The sequence below is a fragment of the Drosophila tropicalis genome, unplaced genomic scaffold, assembly GCF_018151085.1.
Source record: "Drosophila tropicalis isolate 14030-0801.00 unplaced genomic scaffold, ASM1815108v1 contig_878, whole genome shotgun sequence".
Classification (NCBI taxonomy): Eukaryota; Metazoa; Arthropoda; class Insecta; order Diptera; family Drosophilidae; genus Drosophila; species Drosophila tropicalis.
The window spans coordinates 6969274-6984898 of record NW_027173374.1 but is presented as its reverse complement, the minus strand read 5'-3'; the positions used below and the strand labels follow the sequence as shown (position 1 = coordinate 6984898).

The 15625-nt window shown below is 35.8% G+C and overlaps 1 protein-coding gene and 1 long non-coding RNA gene across 2 annotated transcripts in view; one reads left to right on the top strand and one right to left on the bottom strand.

Annotated features, from left to right (window-relative positions):
• Pli (E3 ubiquitin-protein ligase pellino) overlaps positions 1-15625 on the top strand; it is a 31886-nt gene that overhangs the window by 7327 nt on the left and 8934 nt on the right. The gene's annotated exons all lie outside the window — the stretch shown is intronic.
• Positions 875-1957, bottom strand: LOC137585340 (uncharacterized). Its single transcript, XR_011033546.1, has 3 exons — positions 1646-1957; positions 1311-1587; positions 875-1247 (listed from the first exon to the last, which is right to left on the bottom strand). It is a non-coding gene; the product is annotated as an uncharacterized lncRNA (long non-coding RNA).

Below are 15625 nucleotides of genomic sequence, written 5' to 3'. Positions count from 1 at the left end.
TACATATACATATATATTCTGGATCCCCCGTTGGTCGCGTTATTGTTGTGACTGTCTGTGTTTGTGTGTGTGGTGTGTGCCCATTTTGGTGACCCAATTAAACTGTTTACTTGCATAATTTCCACGTTAGTTAGTGCGTAATTGCATTAGTTGGAGTGTTAATGGACCATGTTTGCATGGCATGCTATGAAATGGAATGCCAAGTAGTGTGTATGCAAGTGTGTATATGTGTGTGTGTAATGCGCGTAAAACTTTTCGCGCAATTTTCAAAATTGCAAACAAAAATTGATGAACAAACTGACGATGACTACGAAAAGTGGCGACGATGAATGGAGGAATAGATGGTGGTTGGGTGGTGGTGAGGGTGTTGAGTAAGCAGGCGCTCCTATATACATACATATATATTTATATATTACAATTTGGTCGATGTTGGGTTGGGTTTTGATTTGCAACTGCAACAAGGCGCTCTTACACACACATACGAAGCATATTGTAGCATTTATTGGTTGTTATTGTTGTTGACCCACATTTTTGCCAATATATACATGTAAGTGTGTATATACAACGTTGCGCAGTTCTCAAGCTTGAGGATGTACCACAAAAGAAGGTATCATTATTTTTCCCCTTCTATTATTATTATTATTCCTATTGATTGGGTCTGCACTTTTGTTGACATAAAAAGTAGGACAAAGCCAACATTTAATAGATAAGAAACCCAATGTGTCTGTTGAAAGTATATTGACTTGAATCCATTTGTTATAAACGGAGTCTAGATACATGCCATAATCTGGTATTTTCCCAATTATTAGTATTTAAAGCTACCAAATTGGGTATATCGAGACTCTTTTAGTATGATTCTCAAAAACTTTTCAGATTTGTACATTTTGAAAGTTTTAACTATTTATTGCCAGCTTAATAATTGCTAAGAGCAACAGCATTAGCGTATCGATTGATCGGCTAATATAATTCGCCGCATTCATTGCAATCCAATCGCGATGGTAATACACATCTGTGTAAACGCCACCCTTAGTGGATCGTCCGCAACCGTCTCCATATGAGACAATGCCTGCAAGTTTGTCATTACAGAACACTGGGCCTCCAGAATCGCCATTACAGCACTCAGTCTGATAATTATCATTTCTCGCGCATATAGCACCCTTTGGGATTGGAGGATCTAGGGTTGCGCACTCCGATTCATTTCTAATAATTAAATCGGCATTAAGAACGTCATCGGGCATAGGTCCAAACTGGCGTCATTACAAATTTACGTGAGTTCAGTTATTCGACTGGAAAGATCACTCGACACCCACCTGTATAACATTGCCCCAACCAATTGCAGTGCATTTTGTGTCGATTTGTGGTGCTGAATCTGCCATTGGTACGATGTCGACGAATCCTTTGATAAGTTTTATATCATTTTTGAGCTTTAAAATACCAACATCGCTTTCATGTGTTACAAATCCATATTTTGGACTTGGTATAACCCTATCCAATTCCAATATCTGAGTATTTGCTGTGCTCAAAAGACGACGTTGCGTTCCGGCCACTACTATTAATTCATCGGGTCTAAAAATCCTGTTTTCAAGACTAAAAAGACAACAGCATTTGTGAAACAGATTGGTGATGGTTGAAACATGATATTTACAACTTAAAACAACAATGGGCCGCTGTAAGTATGGTCTTTGTTGAGATAATGGAACCAGCACAGAAATGACTTTCACCAATGAGCATATTTTCCGTTTTCTCTTGCACAGATACTATGAATTTAACCAGAAGGTTGGTTTTCGGCCTATAGCCACCAGTGATTAGAAATTCGAACCCAGCATCCGTTTTATTGTTAATGTTCCATTGCCCAGCAATGGTGTTGATGCTAAATTCTAGCACCAAAAGAATGCTTACAAAAAATTTGGATAAAAACATTCTCGCTTGAACAACCTAATAGAATTGAAAATTACAGATTGACTAGCAAATCCAAGCACTTTATTTCTAACTAGCCAACTCCAGAATTAACGAACGGGCGGACATGGCTAAAACGACTCGGCTGTTGATCTTGATCAAGAAAATATATACTTGATGGGATCGGAGAAGCTTCTTTCAGTCTGTTACATACATTTTGGCGGCTTTAATATACCATTTAACACGATGGGTGTATAAAATTAAAATGGGTATTTTATTTTATTACTTTTTTGCATCCGGTAGGTGGCTAAAATGGAACATAAACGAATTCTAGTATGGTTTATGGTGTACATTTGAGAATTTATATCTAAAATACACGAGTTGAATGTGGATTGTTGGATGGAGTGGACTGATTAGATTAAATGAAAACAAAATTAATGTACATACAAATGTTCTATTTCTGTACATGCATCTTTTTGTGATTACCAAGAAATTTATCTTTAGTTTGGCTTAAAAATTAAAAAAGATTAGCAAAAATCAAAGTTCAAAAACAAAGAAAATGTTTTATGTTTTATTTTTTATCTTCATGTTTACCTGACAAGGTTTTTAACACAGGTGTGTCTGTGATTGCCCCATCAAGTTGAAGTAAATTGCAATCATATTCAATTGTGTTCCCATTTTCAGATGAAAAAAAGTTCATCTTATGTTCGTCAGTTGCCTGATTGAACGCCATCACATGGACTAGTAAAACAGCCATGAAATTGCCTCAATTAACGAATAAATTGTTGAGGCAGATCAGTGATTAAAACATGAAAATGCTTTTATTTAAGAGAAGAAAAAAAACACACACAAAGCCAACAACAAAAAAAATAACCACAAAAAGCCTAATTGTTACAACTAATAGACAACAATCGAGCGAATAACTTGAAAAACATTCATCAATTTATCCGATTTGTGTGTGTGTGTGTGTGTTAACGAAAGTGAAATGATTAAAAGAAACCAAATAAATCACTAGTTTCATAAAATGGTTGGGTCACTATATTAAACCAGCTAGTAATTAAATGTTGTTTAGTTTTAACAGCCAATGCAGTCTTTTGTGCTTATAATATGCTAAAATAAAACATATTTTACTATTTAAACTAAATTATACTTTTGTACAATTTGTTTCTGTCTCTGGTTCATTCAAGAGGTTGGTAGATAAGGCAAACTCCTCAAGATCACTTTTGTTTTTTCTTATGTCGTTTTCTTGCTTTCCAATGAAAAACCAAAGCTCTCAGAGATCTTTGAAAGTCAAACCGATTAAATCATCGGGCCAAGAGAGTGAGAAAGAGAGAGGGAAAGAAAAACAACTTGGTGGCATGCGTCATGCATACATACCACATGCAAGAAAAGAAACGATAAGTTCAAAACTGGTTCGGTTGCAACTCGCGATGAGGCAATGTTGGCAATGTCGCTGACCAGCTTTTCCAGGTGGGCTTTTGCCTGCTCTTCGACACCCAATCTACCGAACCCTCCCCCTGTGAAAGTGACATAGCCACTTGGCCTTTGTCTGCTGAATGACGACGACGGCGGCGGCGGCTGCCTTTTTGCACTGATTATGGCAATTGCAATTGCCGCCGTAAACAATGCAACAAAAAAAAAAAAAAAAAAACACCATAAAAAAAGAAAAAGAAAAACATGAACCTCGTCGCAATAGTCAAAGCCAAACAAAAGTAATGAAAAGAAATGCAACTTGTCGACTGTCATTGTCGCCTTGAGACGAAGAGACCGGCGACCAGAGACTCAACTGCGTTCCTATCATTCTCTCTCTCTCTCTGGTTTGGGTTCAGCGTCTGATTATTGACGACAACGTCAACTGAGTGTGTTGTTGACATGGCTCCCGTTTCCATTCCGCTTCAACTTTAGCTCCCGCTCTTGTATCTCGTCTCGCATCCATAAATCCCATGTCCCATACGTCAAGGTGCTCGGTCTGTCAGTTTGTCTGTCGGTCTGTCTCTTGTATCTGCGTGTGTGCACTGCACTTGTCAACGCATTTTGCGGTTTTTCTTCAACGGATTGAAGCTGCTGCTGGCTACTCGTCGATGTCATGGATTGTATTGGATGGATGGATGGATGGATAGATGGTTGAATTGAATTATGTGTGTGTGTGTGTGTGTCTGTGAGTTTGTGGGGCCTGTAACACGACTTGGCCATATCGGGCGGCATAGCATTTGCATTACAAATGCATGAGAAATTGATTTTTAGCTCTCCTTCCACCTCATCCCACGGTTACTATTGCCTTCGCATTTGCCATCATGTTAAGTTTGCTGCAATTAAATATAAATTATCTGCACGCTTTAACGATTTAAGAATTCATTGAACAAATATCCAAAGATAGTTATGTACATATGTATGTATGTAGGTAGTTATGGCCATATAACTTTTTGCGGTCGATAACTCGAAAGTGTTTTGTCATTTGGCGCATTTAGTTGATTTGTCAGCATGATTTTTTATAATTTGCATTACTTATTTTCTTCTTCAGCTGGTTTAGTAATTTTGTATTGATTACCTTATCTTACAAATATTAATTTTGATCAAAAAAAAGAGAGAAAATTGTATAGGATTATATCTATAAATATGCTGATATCATAAGCAGCTTAAAAAGGTGAGGCATTTGCATGCATTAATCATTTAGGTCTGGCAAACGTTTTGATCATCAGCCCAAAAGGGCGACCATAAAGCGCTTCGTTAATTTATAAACTTGGGACTGCAGCAAAGAAATTAACAATCGAATTACATATAAGGCTAATAAGTTTAAAAATAAAATCTTTTTTATCTATTTTCTGTTATTTCTGTTGTCGATTGCAACTAAAAGTGTGGTTTTCCGTTGACAAAAACAGGAACTGTAATAATTGATAAGCAAAGATTTGTTTTAATGATTAATTCTAAAATATAAAACAAAGCAAATTAAATTGAAAATATAATTTAATTTGTTTGTTTTTAGTTTGATAAGAATTTGTAGAAAAACGTTAGTATACTTTCCGCTTATCGGTTCAAAATTGTAAAAAGGCGCACGGAAATCTAACGAAATAAAACTTTACATATGGCCATGAACAGAAAATTTAGGTTATAGCTTCCCCCCATATGTATACATACATATGTATGTATGTATGTATAGAAGAAACAAAAGTTTTTAGTTTTTGAAGCTTTGCGTCAATATCCGTTCCCAATTTGGAGTTGGCAAAACAAAACAAAAAAATTGAAAGTGCGCCATGGTAAAATTTACTAATGGTTTTTGTTTTTTGAAAAAGTGCCGCTAGCCAGACCCCCGATTCCCTCAAATTCCCCCTTTTCCTTTACACGAGTATAACCTTTGCCCGCCCATACACTCACTTGCTTACACACACAAACACACTTAACATAATCGAATCGACAAATTCTTGGCATTTTGCAGCCTTGAGGGCCCAGTATAAACCCACTTCCCACCTCCCCCACTTGGGCAGAGGCCCAACACACACTCTGGAAAACTAGAACGGAAAGAAAAACCGTTTGTTGCATTAATAAAATTAAAATAGCAACAAAAAAGAATAAACGAGAAACATTTGTATGTATGCTAAACAAGGTTTTAGGTCGCCAGGGGGCGGCACTGTAAACAGAATAAAAATACAAAATAAATTTCCCCAATAACTAATGACTGTTGCCATTTGACATTTTGACTTGGTAAAAGGACGTTTTGACGGTTGTGCGATTAACTGTCGTGATATTTGAATTGCCATGTCGTTTACGCTCACGTCGTCTGCCCGTTTTCTGTCCTCTTTTCCTAGTCTGTCCATAAAACACATAATGATTATAATGTGATTGAAACCTACACTCTAGTCCCCGACCAAATCTAACCTTTCCTATGCAATGACATAATCAGCAACACAGATGGCAATACTGACAACAAACTCCTCCTCACAAACTCCTTCTCTCTCGATCTGCTCATCAGTCTAAATGGAATTTTCTTGCTAAAGGTCTTGGGGCTTGGGATTTGATATGAAAATAAACATACTTACAGTACTTCAGTTATGATGCATGTTTATTTCGTTTGATAATAAATGCATCGTTACTCAGAATTGCACTATGGAATGAAGGAGTCATCATAATAACCAGAATCGAATTCCCATGAGCCATGGTTTTTGGAAATTTATCTGACTGATAGAACGTTGTCTTGCTTTCATTTGCTAAATATAATTATAAACTTTTTTTCATAATAGGCTGAAAATAAAAGAAGCTTCATATGAATCGCTAAAGAGCTAAAAAAAGGGGCAATGGAATACGTGAATTACTTGAAGATAATAATATTCTTAAGAAATGTGTGTAATTACCTAAGCACTACTTTTGCAATGTATGTATGTAAATGTATTTGGTTTTGATGACAAAGAATTCGAAAGAAGTCATGTTGCTTTTATGACTAATTGACTTAGTCTCGAATGCAAGAAACCATTTTCCAATTACATGCATTGATAACAAGTTTGTGCGCATCTTTCAGTTGGCCGTGTCAATTCCATAAATTTAGCCAAAATGATTTGAATAAAAGATTCATGATAATAAGTATGTACATAAATAGAGACACATACATATACTAAGCATAGTATGAATTCAATTCGATAAGCTTTTAACTTTTGCCTTTTCTGGAATATAGACGGTTTGCTCCGTGTCTGACCTTAAATGTGCACAATTGCCAGCTATGTAAATATATATGTACATATGTATATGTTATGACCGTTAGATGACCTTTGACATTTAAACTTTGTGGCTTTCTTTGGAGTTCGGTTGATTGACACATTTTCTTTTATGCAATACTAATTTTTTGGGATGCTATTATTTTTTGAGGGCGAATGTCATTGAACCAGCTTGCTTGCTGGCTCTAAAAGGGCGTTTGCCTTGTACACATGTTTGGTGGGGGGTGGATGTATCTACACTTTGTATATTCATTTCAATTTGGACAATAATTGAGCTCACGAATGTTTTTTATTTTGCAATTGTTGATACCTTAATATGTTCATACATGTATGTAGATATATTTTTACTGGCTTTCGCTCTGATGGCCTGCGGCCGGCTGCAATCAGCTAACAGCAGCTGGAGCACTCTGGAGAGGCATGGTTGAGTGAATGGCTGTTTGGTTGGATGGTTGGAGCTCTATGCAGATTGTATTGCCTGCAAAAATGTTCAATGCATAATCAACAACAACAACAACAGCAGCATATAAATTTTTTTTCCTTTTTTTTTTTTTTTTTCGCTACGTGACGAATTACGTGCAAAATTGCTGTATGTATGTACCTCCAGCAGCAGCAGCATCAGCCGCCACAACGAAAGCAAAGTGCTGCTTGCCCTTTATGCAGCTGCTACCGCCCCTTATACCCTATGTATATATGAATATTCCAAGAAGAGTCTATACAAAATCGAAAACATAATTGCTGGAGTAGGTCTTCATGCACCAGCAATCAACCTACAGTTGAAATGTGTTTAAACCACCCACAGACAACTCAGACGCACCTAATTTCCGATGTAGGCGGTCCAACATGTTGGATTTCAATTTATTAGTCATAATTAAATAACATGGGATAACTAAAAACTTTGTACGATAAACTACACGCGAGAAATAATGAGGGGGAAAACTTTATTCAGATTTTAAAAGTAAAATTTCAAACAAATATGAAGTTAAATTATTCACCTTTTGCCTCTTCCAAGAATAAAATATCTAAAAAAGTTGTTTCCTACTACCAATTGAATGCAGGGTATTCAACAGTCACTACTAACAAACCATAGCGAAGGAGAGAAACTTAGACACCGAGTCAAAGACTTTTCTAATGCGCAAAAATTCTCTTTGACTGAATGTCACGTAGTCTTTTTTTTTTGCTTTGATTTTTTATTTTGTTTTTTTGTGTTTTGCTTTTTTGTTTGTGATATCAACAATTTTATCGGCTTCTCTACGCATGCGTCGCGTTGCGCATATATATAATTTTTAATCAAGTTGCCTGGCTAAAAAAAAGGAGGAAAAGGGGAAAAAAAGAAGAACTATCTACCATGGAGATGGACTGAACCTGAGCTTGAGCTGTGCGGAGCCTGACTGGTTGGTTGGCTGGTAGGTTGGTTGCAAGTTTGTTGCTTGCAGGTGGAAACTGTGTTGCAGCGTAACATATTATTAAATTGCCTTGATTATGGCCATAGCCAAGTAACCACGGTCAGAGTCAGAGTCAGTACCAGGTTGAAGACTAACCAAAAAAACAAAAAAAAATATCAAAAAAGAAGAAAAAATCCAATTTCCAACCGCCGGCCGAGCATTTCCTGTTGTCTTTTGCTCTCTGTTCCTCTCGGTTGCCCGTCCATAGCAATTAATGTGTGTAAACATGGCTGACTGAACTGAACTGAACTGAATTGACTGTCAGTGTGGCAGACGTTTGATCATAAATCTTAAAATGCTGCCAAAAATAGAGCCATACTTTGTTTTTTCCTCTTTTGATTTCGGGGCTAAATGGAGTGGAGTATAGGAGTGCCATATAGTACCAAGACTCTGCCGGTTCCGATGCCTCTCCCGGTGCCGTTGAGGTGCGCAAGGCGTCCATAAATAGCAGCTAGCCACAATTCAAAACAGACCAAGAACAAATGCCACTGATAAATGCAATCATGGATTTTATTTCTCGAATAAAACTTGAATCACAAATACTCTTCTATTTTGAAAGAAAAATACAAAGACTTTTCAATGGGTATTGCAATAAAGGCATTTATAAATATACTGTAAAATTTGTTACCATTCTAGTCATTTATTTTCAACTCGAAAACGACTAAAAGAAAACGAAAGTGAAATGTTTACTTTCGAACTGTATAGAAAGTATTCCCTTTTAACTCACTGGACTTAAATAAATATCACAGTGTTTTTTTTCTTCTGTAAAATGTATATTAATTTTAAACTACCCCTCTTTCCTCTCTCTTTGTCAGGGTATATATAAGTGCATAGGATTTTCACTTAGATTTTGGGCACATTTAATGATTGATCTATGGGTGACCAAATGGAAGTTCTTCGTTTCATTTTATTTATTACACAGACCCCCGGAAAAAAAAAAACAAAGTAGGTCAATAGTCTTTTACGCCTCGTCGATTGTCGTTGTTGAGTGTAACTCAAGTCAACTTCACTCTATAGATAATAGTTTCTTGATAATTTCTCGTGACAGTTTTTCTTCTAGTCTAATTTAATTTGGTTTTCTTCATAAAGAGTGTTGCTTTTTCCAACGATTTTTATCTAATGAGGCGTCGCGTTGTCAGTTATGTGGCTTACACAAATGCAGACCCAAAAACAACTAAGCCAACCTAACCTGCCTTGGCATTTATTATTTATTGTTAGAAAATTCACAACACATGCATATGTGTGTGTGTGTTTTAGTCTGTGTGTGTGTGTATGTGTATGAGAGAGTTTAATATAACTATTTTTGCTATTGTGGCATTATGTCATAACGATTTCAGTCACGCATCTATATATATATATGTATGTCTATCTTTCAACAATCTTTTTATAGTATAAAGTGTTAGCTTCTCTTTTACTTTTTTTCATTTGCACCTTAACTTTAAAGTGATTTAATTGATAGGTGTATTTGGGTAATAATTTTGCTAAAAATTATGTCATTTTTGTGTGTGTTTGTTTTAAACGTCTATTTAAACAGTGCCAAAAACAGTTTCAATTTCCGTTTGCTCATTAGGGCGAACTCCGCCGACGTAATTAAGTGCCTTCAAGCCCAACTATAAATGAGACGAACCTCCTCCACCCACATAACACAAAAAAGCCGAAACAGAGGCCCAGGCAAATTTGAATAGGGCAATTCAATGACTCGATACTCTTTCATTTCAAAAACTAGAATTACTAAACAGAGTGACAATAAAAGAGGTCAACTTCTTTAAGTCCCTTTAGTGACTGCATTTATATGTGGCACTGCCAACAACTGTCAATAATGAATATACTCTCTTTGTTAGTGTATTGGAATTCACAAAAATGGTTAGAACTTTTGCGTTTTTGCCTTCTGCTTGAGGTTGAATGAATATACTTATATATTTTCGGTGCCTTTTTTGAACGCTAATGAGTTTAACAACCTGCAGATATCGTGTAAATTTGGGCTTGTGGAAATACATATTATAGATATAACTGGGGTGAGATCTACCATAATTGCTGGCATTTATATTTAACAAGGTGTGGGCGGGTTCAGCTTCTCTCTTACCAATTAATGTTAAACAATTATTAATAATTTAACAAGTACCTAAATCACTGCCAAAAAGAAATGTCAAATCGGAGTTGAAATAGAATAAACATCTAAAAAAAAAAAGGCGTTGTAAAACTTATTATCTCTTTTACGTAAAAGTAAGCTAGTTTAAAAAACCACCAGTTAACCAGTTGACAAATCTAATTGCAAATTAATGGAAAAGCTGTTTTGAGAAATGTTTAAAATAGTTTATCATCTACTTACATTTAGCAGGTATAAAGCGAAAAAAAACAAATGGCCATCTTTTAAGTATCAGAATGGGCAATTATTTTGCCATTTCAATTATAAAGATCTACAACAAGGGAAAAGTATCTCATACTATGATTAAAATCGTATTTTTACTTGTTTGTACTTATAACAAATGAATTATGGAAATAAAAAAAAAAAAGTAATTACAAGTACATATTTCTGTTACCTTTGCTAGAATATGTATTAAAGATTGTTTAGGGTAACAAACTGGATATTGTACCTATGAATTTAACTGAATTAACATTTCAGCGTTTTTTATTTGTTTCTTATCTTAAAACTTAAATTTCTTATCGATTTTGCCATAAATGCATAAATAGTGTGAATGACGTCATAATAGTAGTAAGTGTGATGATGAAATTTTCAGACATGCATTTGAAAGCAATTTGTTTCCTTTGACCCTGATGCTGATCTCATTTTGTCAATTTCGTGCAAGTCAATCGATAGGCGGAACAGAAATAAGAAATTAATTGCAGTAATGAAGTAGTAGTATGGATGGGGCCTCGCCCCGCGGTTGTCTCATTACAATGTATCTGAATAACTATGCATAGGAATTGTAGAAATATCTCATTTACGCCGCTAAGCTCATAATTAATTTCGTAATCACGCATCGCCAGGCAGTTGAGTTCAGTTCAGTTCTGTTCTATTGCCCCCAGAGCCACATAGAGCTCCTCGGCACTTAGCATTTGTTTATTAAAATTGCTCTCAGCGCAATAATGCGACGTTTAGTCATAAAACAAAATAAAGAAAGAGAGGGAAATTAGCATATTCATGCTTTTCATTAACTGCGACGTTGGCATTTAGATGACAAACTGCAGACTGATGATGATCATTTGCCTTACTATAGTATACCTTACCCTCGAAATACTTACTATATATGTATATTTATAAGCCAATACTTAAAGTTCGTTTTACATTTCGATTTTTATGTTAGTAGCCAGCCCCCTCATTTAGTTCGATGTGGTTTTACTTCTCTTCCGGCATGCCGTCGACCCACAAAATGTTCATCATTATAGACAATGGCAATTGGAGTCAGTCCAAAAAAAAACAAAACAAAAATCAAGACAAAGGAGAGCATTTTTTTCCAAAGGCAGGCATTAACTTGGGAATGGTGGATAGAGGATATCGGCCGAGTTACTCCACAAATGAAAAGCGAAACTATTAGCAAAGAAATGGGTTGCTTTTTGCTTACAATTCGTGGTTTTATTTTTAGCCAAAAACAACAAAACAAAAACGAATACGGAAAAGAGAAACAAATTAAGACAGACCAAGCACCATTACAAAAGGCAGAAACAAGCGCAAAACAACTGAAAACTGTCAGGCAAAAATAGTCAAATATGTAGGTAAAATCAAAGAGGGGAAAACTGACATGGAGTTTGCCCAAATTAATCCGTTTTATACGCTTGTAAAGGGTATTTGAAGTTTGTTTAAGAATGTGAACATAAACATATAATAACATAAAGTAAGTTAGCTATTAGTAAGGCTAATGAAAACTTCTCCCTCTCACCCTCAAAAGAGCACTGCCAACTCCACTTAGAAAGAAATATAAATAAAGTATAGTTGAAACGAATTGCTAGACTTCTGAACTAGTTGCATTTATAAAGCATTAACTAAAATTATATGCCAGAATGTTTTAGTTGAGATCATGGTTGAAAAACTTTGTACAGATATGTATCTTGAAAACGTTTACTCTCTTGTTTCCTCTTTTATGGCATTTTAAAAGCCAACTAATTGCGGGAACCACAGTTTGAACCATTGTCATAGTTCACTTTTGTATCATCTTTGTCTGGATTTCTTTTTAGCCAAGTCTTAGAATGAGTGTTGGTTAGAGTTTTGTCGCCTGGTTTCATGGTGGGTGATTTGTGTATCTACATACATACATAGTGCAAACTCTGGATGCCAAATTTGTTTGCCAAGAGAGACCCAGACAACAAACAACTCCCAAAAAAAAAAGACCAGAAATAGTTGCGAGTCGTGCTGCCACATGAGGCAGCTAAGAAAACAAACAAACCCAAATGGGAGCGGCGACAGCAGCAGCTGATTAAAATGAAAAAAAAAGAAAGAGAAGAAAACAAAAAAAAAATGCTTGTTGAACATAAACAAAAGTTATGCAAAAAACAAAATACACATCGCCAAACAACAAACAACAAGCCAAAATGAAATTTTGTGCTGATTATGTAACAAACAAAAGTAAAAAAGCAAAAAAAAGACAACTATGTATTGTTATGTTAGCTAGTTAAAGAAAAGCTGTTTAGAAATTAACCAAAGAGACAGAAAAAATGTTTCAATTTGCATATTATTTACCGTGTTAGTAGGGCCCCTTAACAGCTGTCGACAAAAACGAAAATGTATCTTAAAGATACAAAACCAACCCAAAAAATGTGAGCTTTATTATGTGTATATCGTATCCCTCCCTTCCTCTCTGTCTCTCTTTCGTATCTGCTTGTTCTTTTTGGCCATTTTGCTTTGCGTCCGTCTTAATTTCTCACATTATTTCGATTTTATAAACAGGGTTTCGTTTCTGAGTCTGTTGTTCTGGTCTTTTGGTTCTTTTTTGCATGGTTTATGCTCTCTGCAATTTGTTGCCTGCTTGTTGTTGTTCTATGGTTTATGCCTCAAAAAAATATATTTTTGCTGGCGAAACAAGTTTTCTTTCGCATCGACGAGAGTTTCATTCTTGAAATGCAAACAGCTGTGGTCACACACACAGAGACACTCACAGACAACGCTCTGGAATATGAATGAAGCTGAACTTGAGAGTTGGTGGCACATACACACACACACACACACTTGGCCATACAATTTTGGTAACAAAACACCTGCTTTTTCATATTTCCCCCTTCGTTTCTTGTTGGTGGCACCAGCAGCACCTGCAGAAAGTGTCCCATTGTTCTTGGCTGTTTGTTCATGGTTTTTGCTTGTCCATTGCACTTTCCTGGACTATGGAATATGTCTGCATGCATATTTTTTCGTTTCCTTCTCAATTCTCAGCATTAAATCTTCTCAAATTTCAAGCAAACCAAAACTATCTATAGATACCCTGTCTTTTATAATTTTAAAAGGCATATAAATTCCATTTGGGTGATTGAACTCAAATCGAACTAAAAACAGTCTGACATGCTGAAATGCTTGAATTTAAGCTCTTTGTAATATTCAAATTCAATTAAATCCTTAAGCTCTTATGCAAATGCTTTTCCACACCTTTGGTAATTCATTGACACTTGTGGCCAAAATAAGATTACAGTTATGGCTTTAAATAACTGAAATCTCATTGATTTCTCTAGTCGTATTCGCTAGTTGGTAATAGTTTTACAGGTTATTTAAAAGTCATCACTCTAGTTAAATCTATGAATTTTTCTTTAATGTTTTTCCCTAGCCAACACATTTTGTTTAAATAGATTTTCAAATACTCTTTTATGTTTGCGCTTCTTAGAGGCGAAGATAGACGCCGCTTAGCAAATAGAGTCAACTTCACAATTTTGTTTGCTTCGTTTTTCTGATATTGTTGTTGTTATTTGTTGTTGCTGTCTTGACATGCAAAACGCAGAGATTTATGAAAGTTATATATAAAACACGATACTCGGTTGGACCACAAATGTCACACACAGACACACACACACTCTCGGCATACATGCAGCACTAAGTAGGGCAAAACAAGAAGAAGACGAAGCCCAAGAAGGTGCAGCTGCCATGGAAAAACTTGTCTAAAAAAAGAATACGAACAAAAAAAAAAAAAGAAAAATTGTTTCCATCGACTTGCTGCATAAAAAGAAAGAAAAATGTGCCAACCAAAATGTACATTGCCCGAAAAATGTTTTCCCATAACAACATCACAATGCTATAAAATAAAATTTATTATTGATAAGACAATTACTTAAGAATATCATGAAAAATTAACAAAACCAATTTGAAAACTATCTTGCAAAATTTATCAAAATGAATTTAAATGTGTAAAATTGAATGCATTTCGTAATTCAATCTGAGAAAAAGGAGAATTTCATATAAGATAAATAATAATGGCCTTTTGTTTTGTAGCAATTAACTGACCTCCATGAACGAAACTCCTTCCCTCTCTCTCTATCTCTTTCACTCCTTTATCCCCACGTATGTAGTTAAACGCAATTAAAAAAGGACAACGCTAAAAGCCTTTCAGCTGCTTTTAAAGTCCAAGCTAATCAAATGAATGCATATATAGTGCATAAATACCACCATGTAGATTCTAGGGTAATAATCAAATTAAATTGCATAAACCGCGCGACCCCTTGACATTTAGCTGTGGCGCACGAAAAGAGATCGGTATATATATGTACATAGAGTATACCTGATGCAATGTGCCCTGATTTGGGTCCTGCACTTAGCTATTTTCCACTGAATGGCGGAGTAATGGAGGCCGGGGGGCTTGACTTGGCCTTTGAGCTGAAAATTTATTGTAATGCGATTGTCGGTCGCTTGGTTGTTCAGTTGGTCCGGCTTTTTCCTATTTAGTTTTGCATGCGGCAAAGAAAATCGATGTGAGAACGTTGTCATGCAATGTCGGAGCAACAACACCCCAGCCAGCAACTATATAATGAAATACATTTTTACGCCCTTTTCCACGGCAACTGACGCCTCCTCCATCTGCTCCACCTCCTCCTTCTAGCCGTCATCGAAACTCGTAGCCTTCACACACAAACACAGAAAAAATTGATTTAGCCAAACAATGCCGGCAGACATAGATACAAATACTTATGTATTATACTTACATATATATACTTATATTGTTGTAGCTACATACACACATTGTCGGTATCTGGAAAAAAAGCAAAAAAACACAAAAACAAAAACAAAAAAAAAAAGCACTAAAGCAACGAGTAGGGAGACTTTGCCGGCATGTGGTATCTCATGGATACGTTGAGACTATAACTCCATGAATATTTGTATTTGTATTTACTTTAACCCCGCCCTCTACCTTTGCATGTGGACATATATTTGTTTGGCTCAAAAGTTGGTCACATAGAATGTTGAGTTTAGACATAACGGAAACTTAGTATGACGATATAGCATATAGAAGAAACCTTTCAGTTTCATGTTTCGTTTGAGGTATCTTGTTAGCTGATTGTAAGATTCGATCCCTGATCCATCCTGATTGAAGATTCGATCTCTGATCCATCTAAATGTTTTCCCAACACTAACATTGTTTTAGAGTACTGAGTCTAAGACTCTTTTTCCATTTC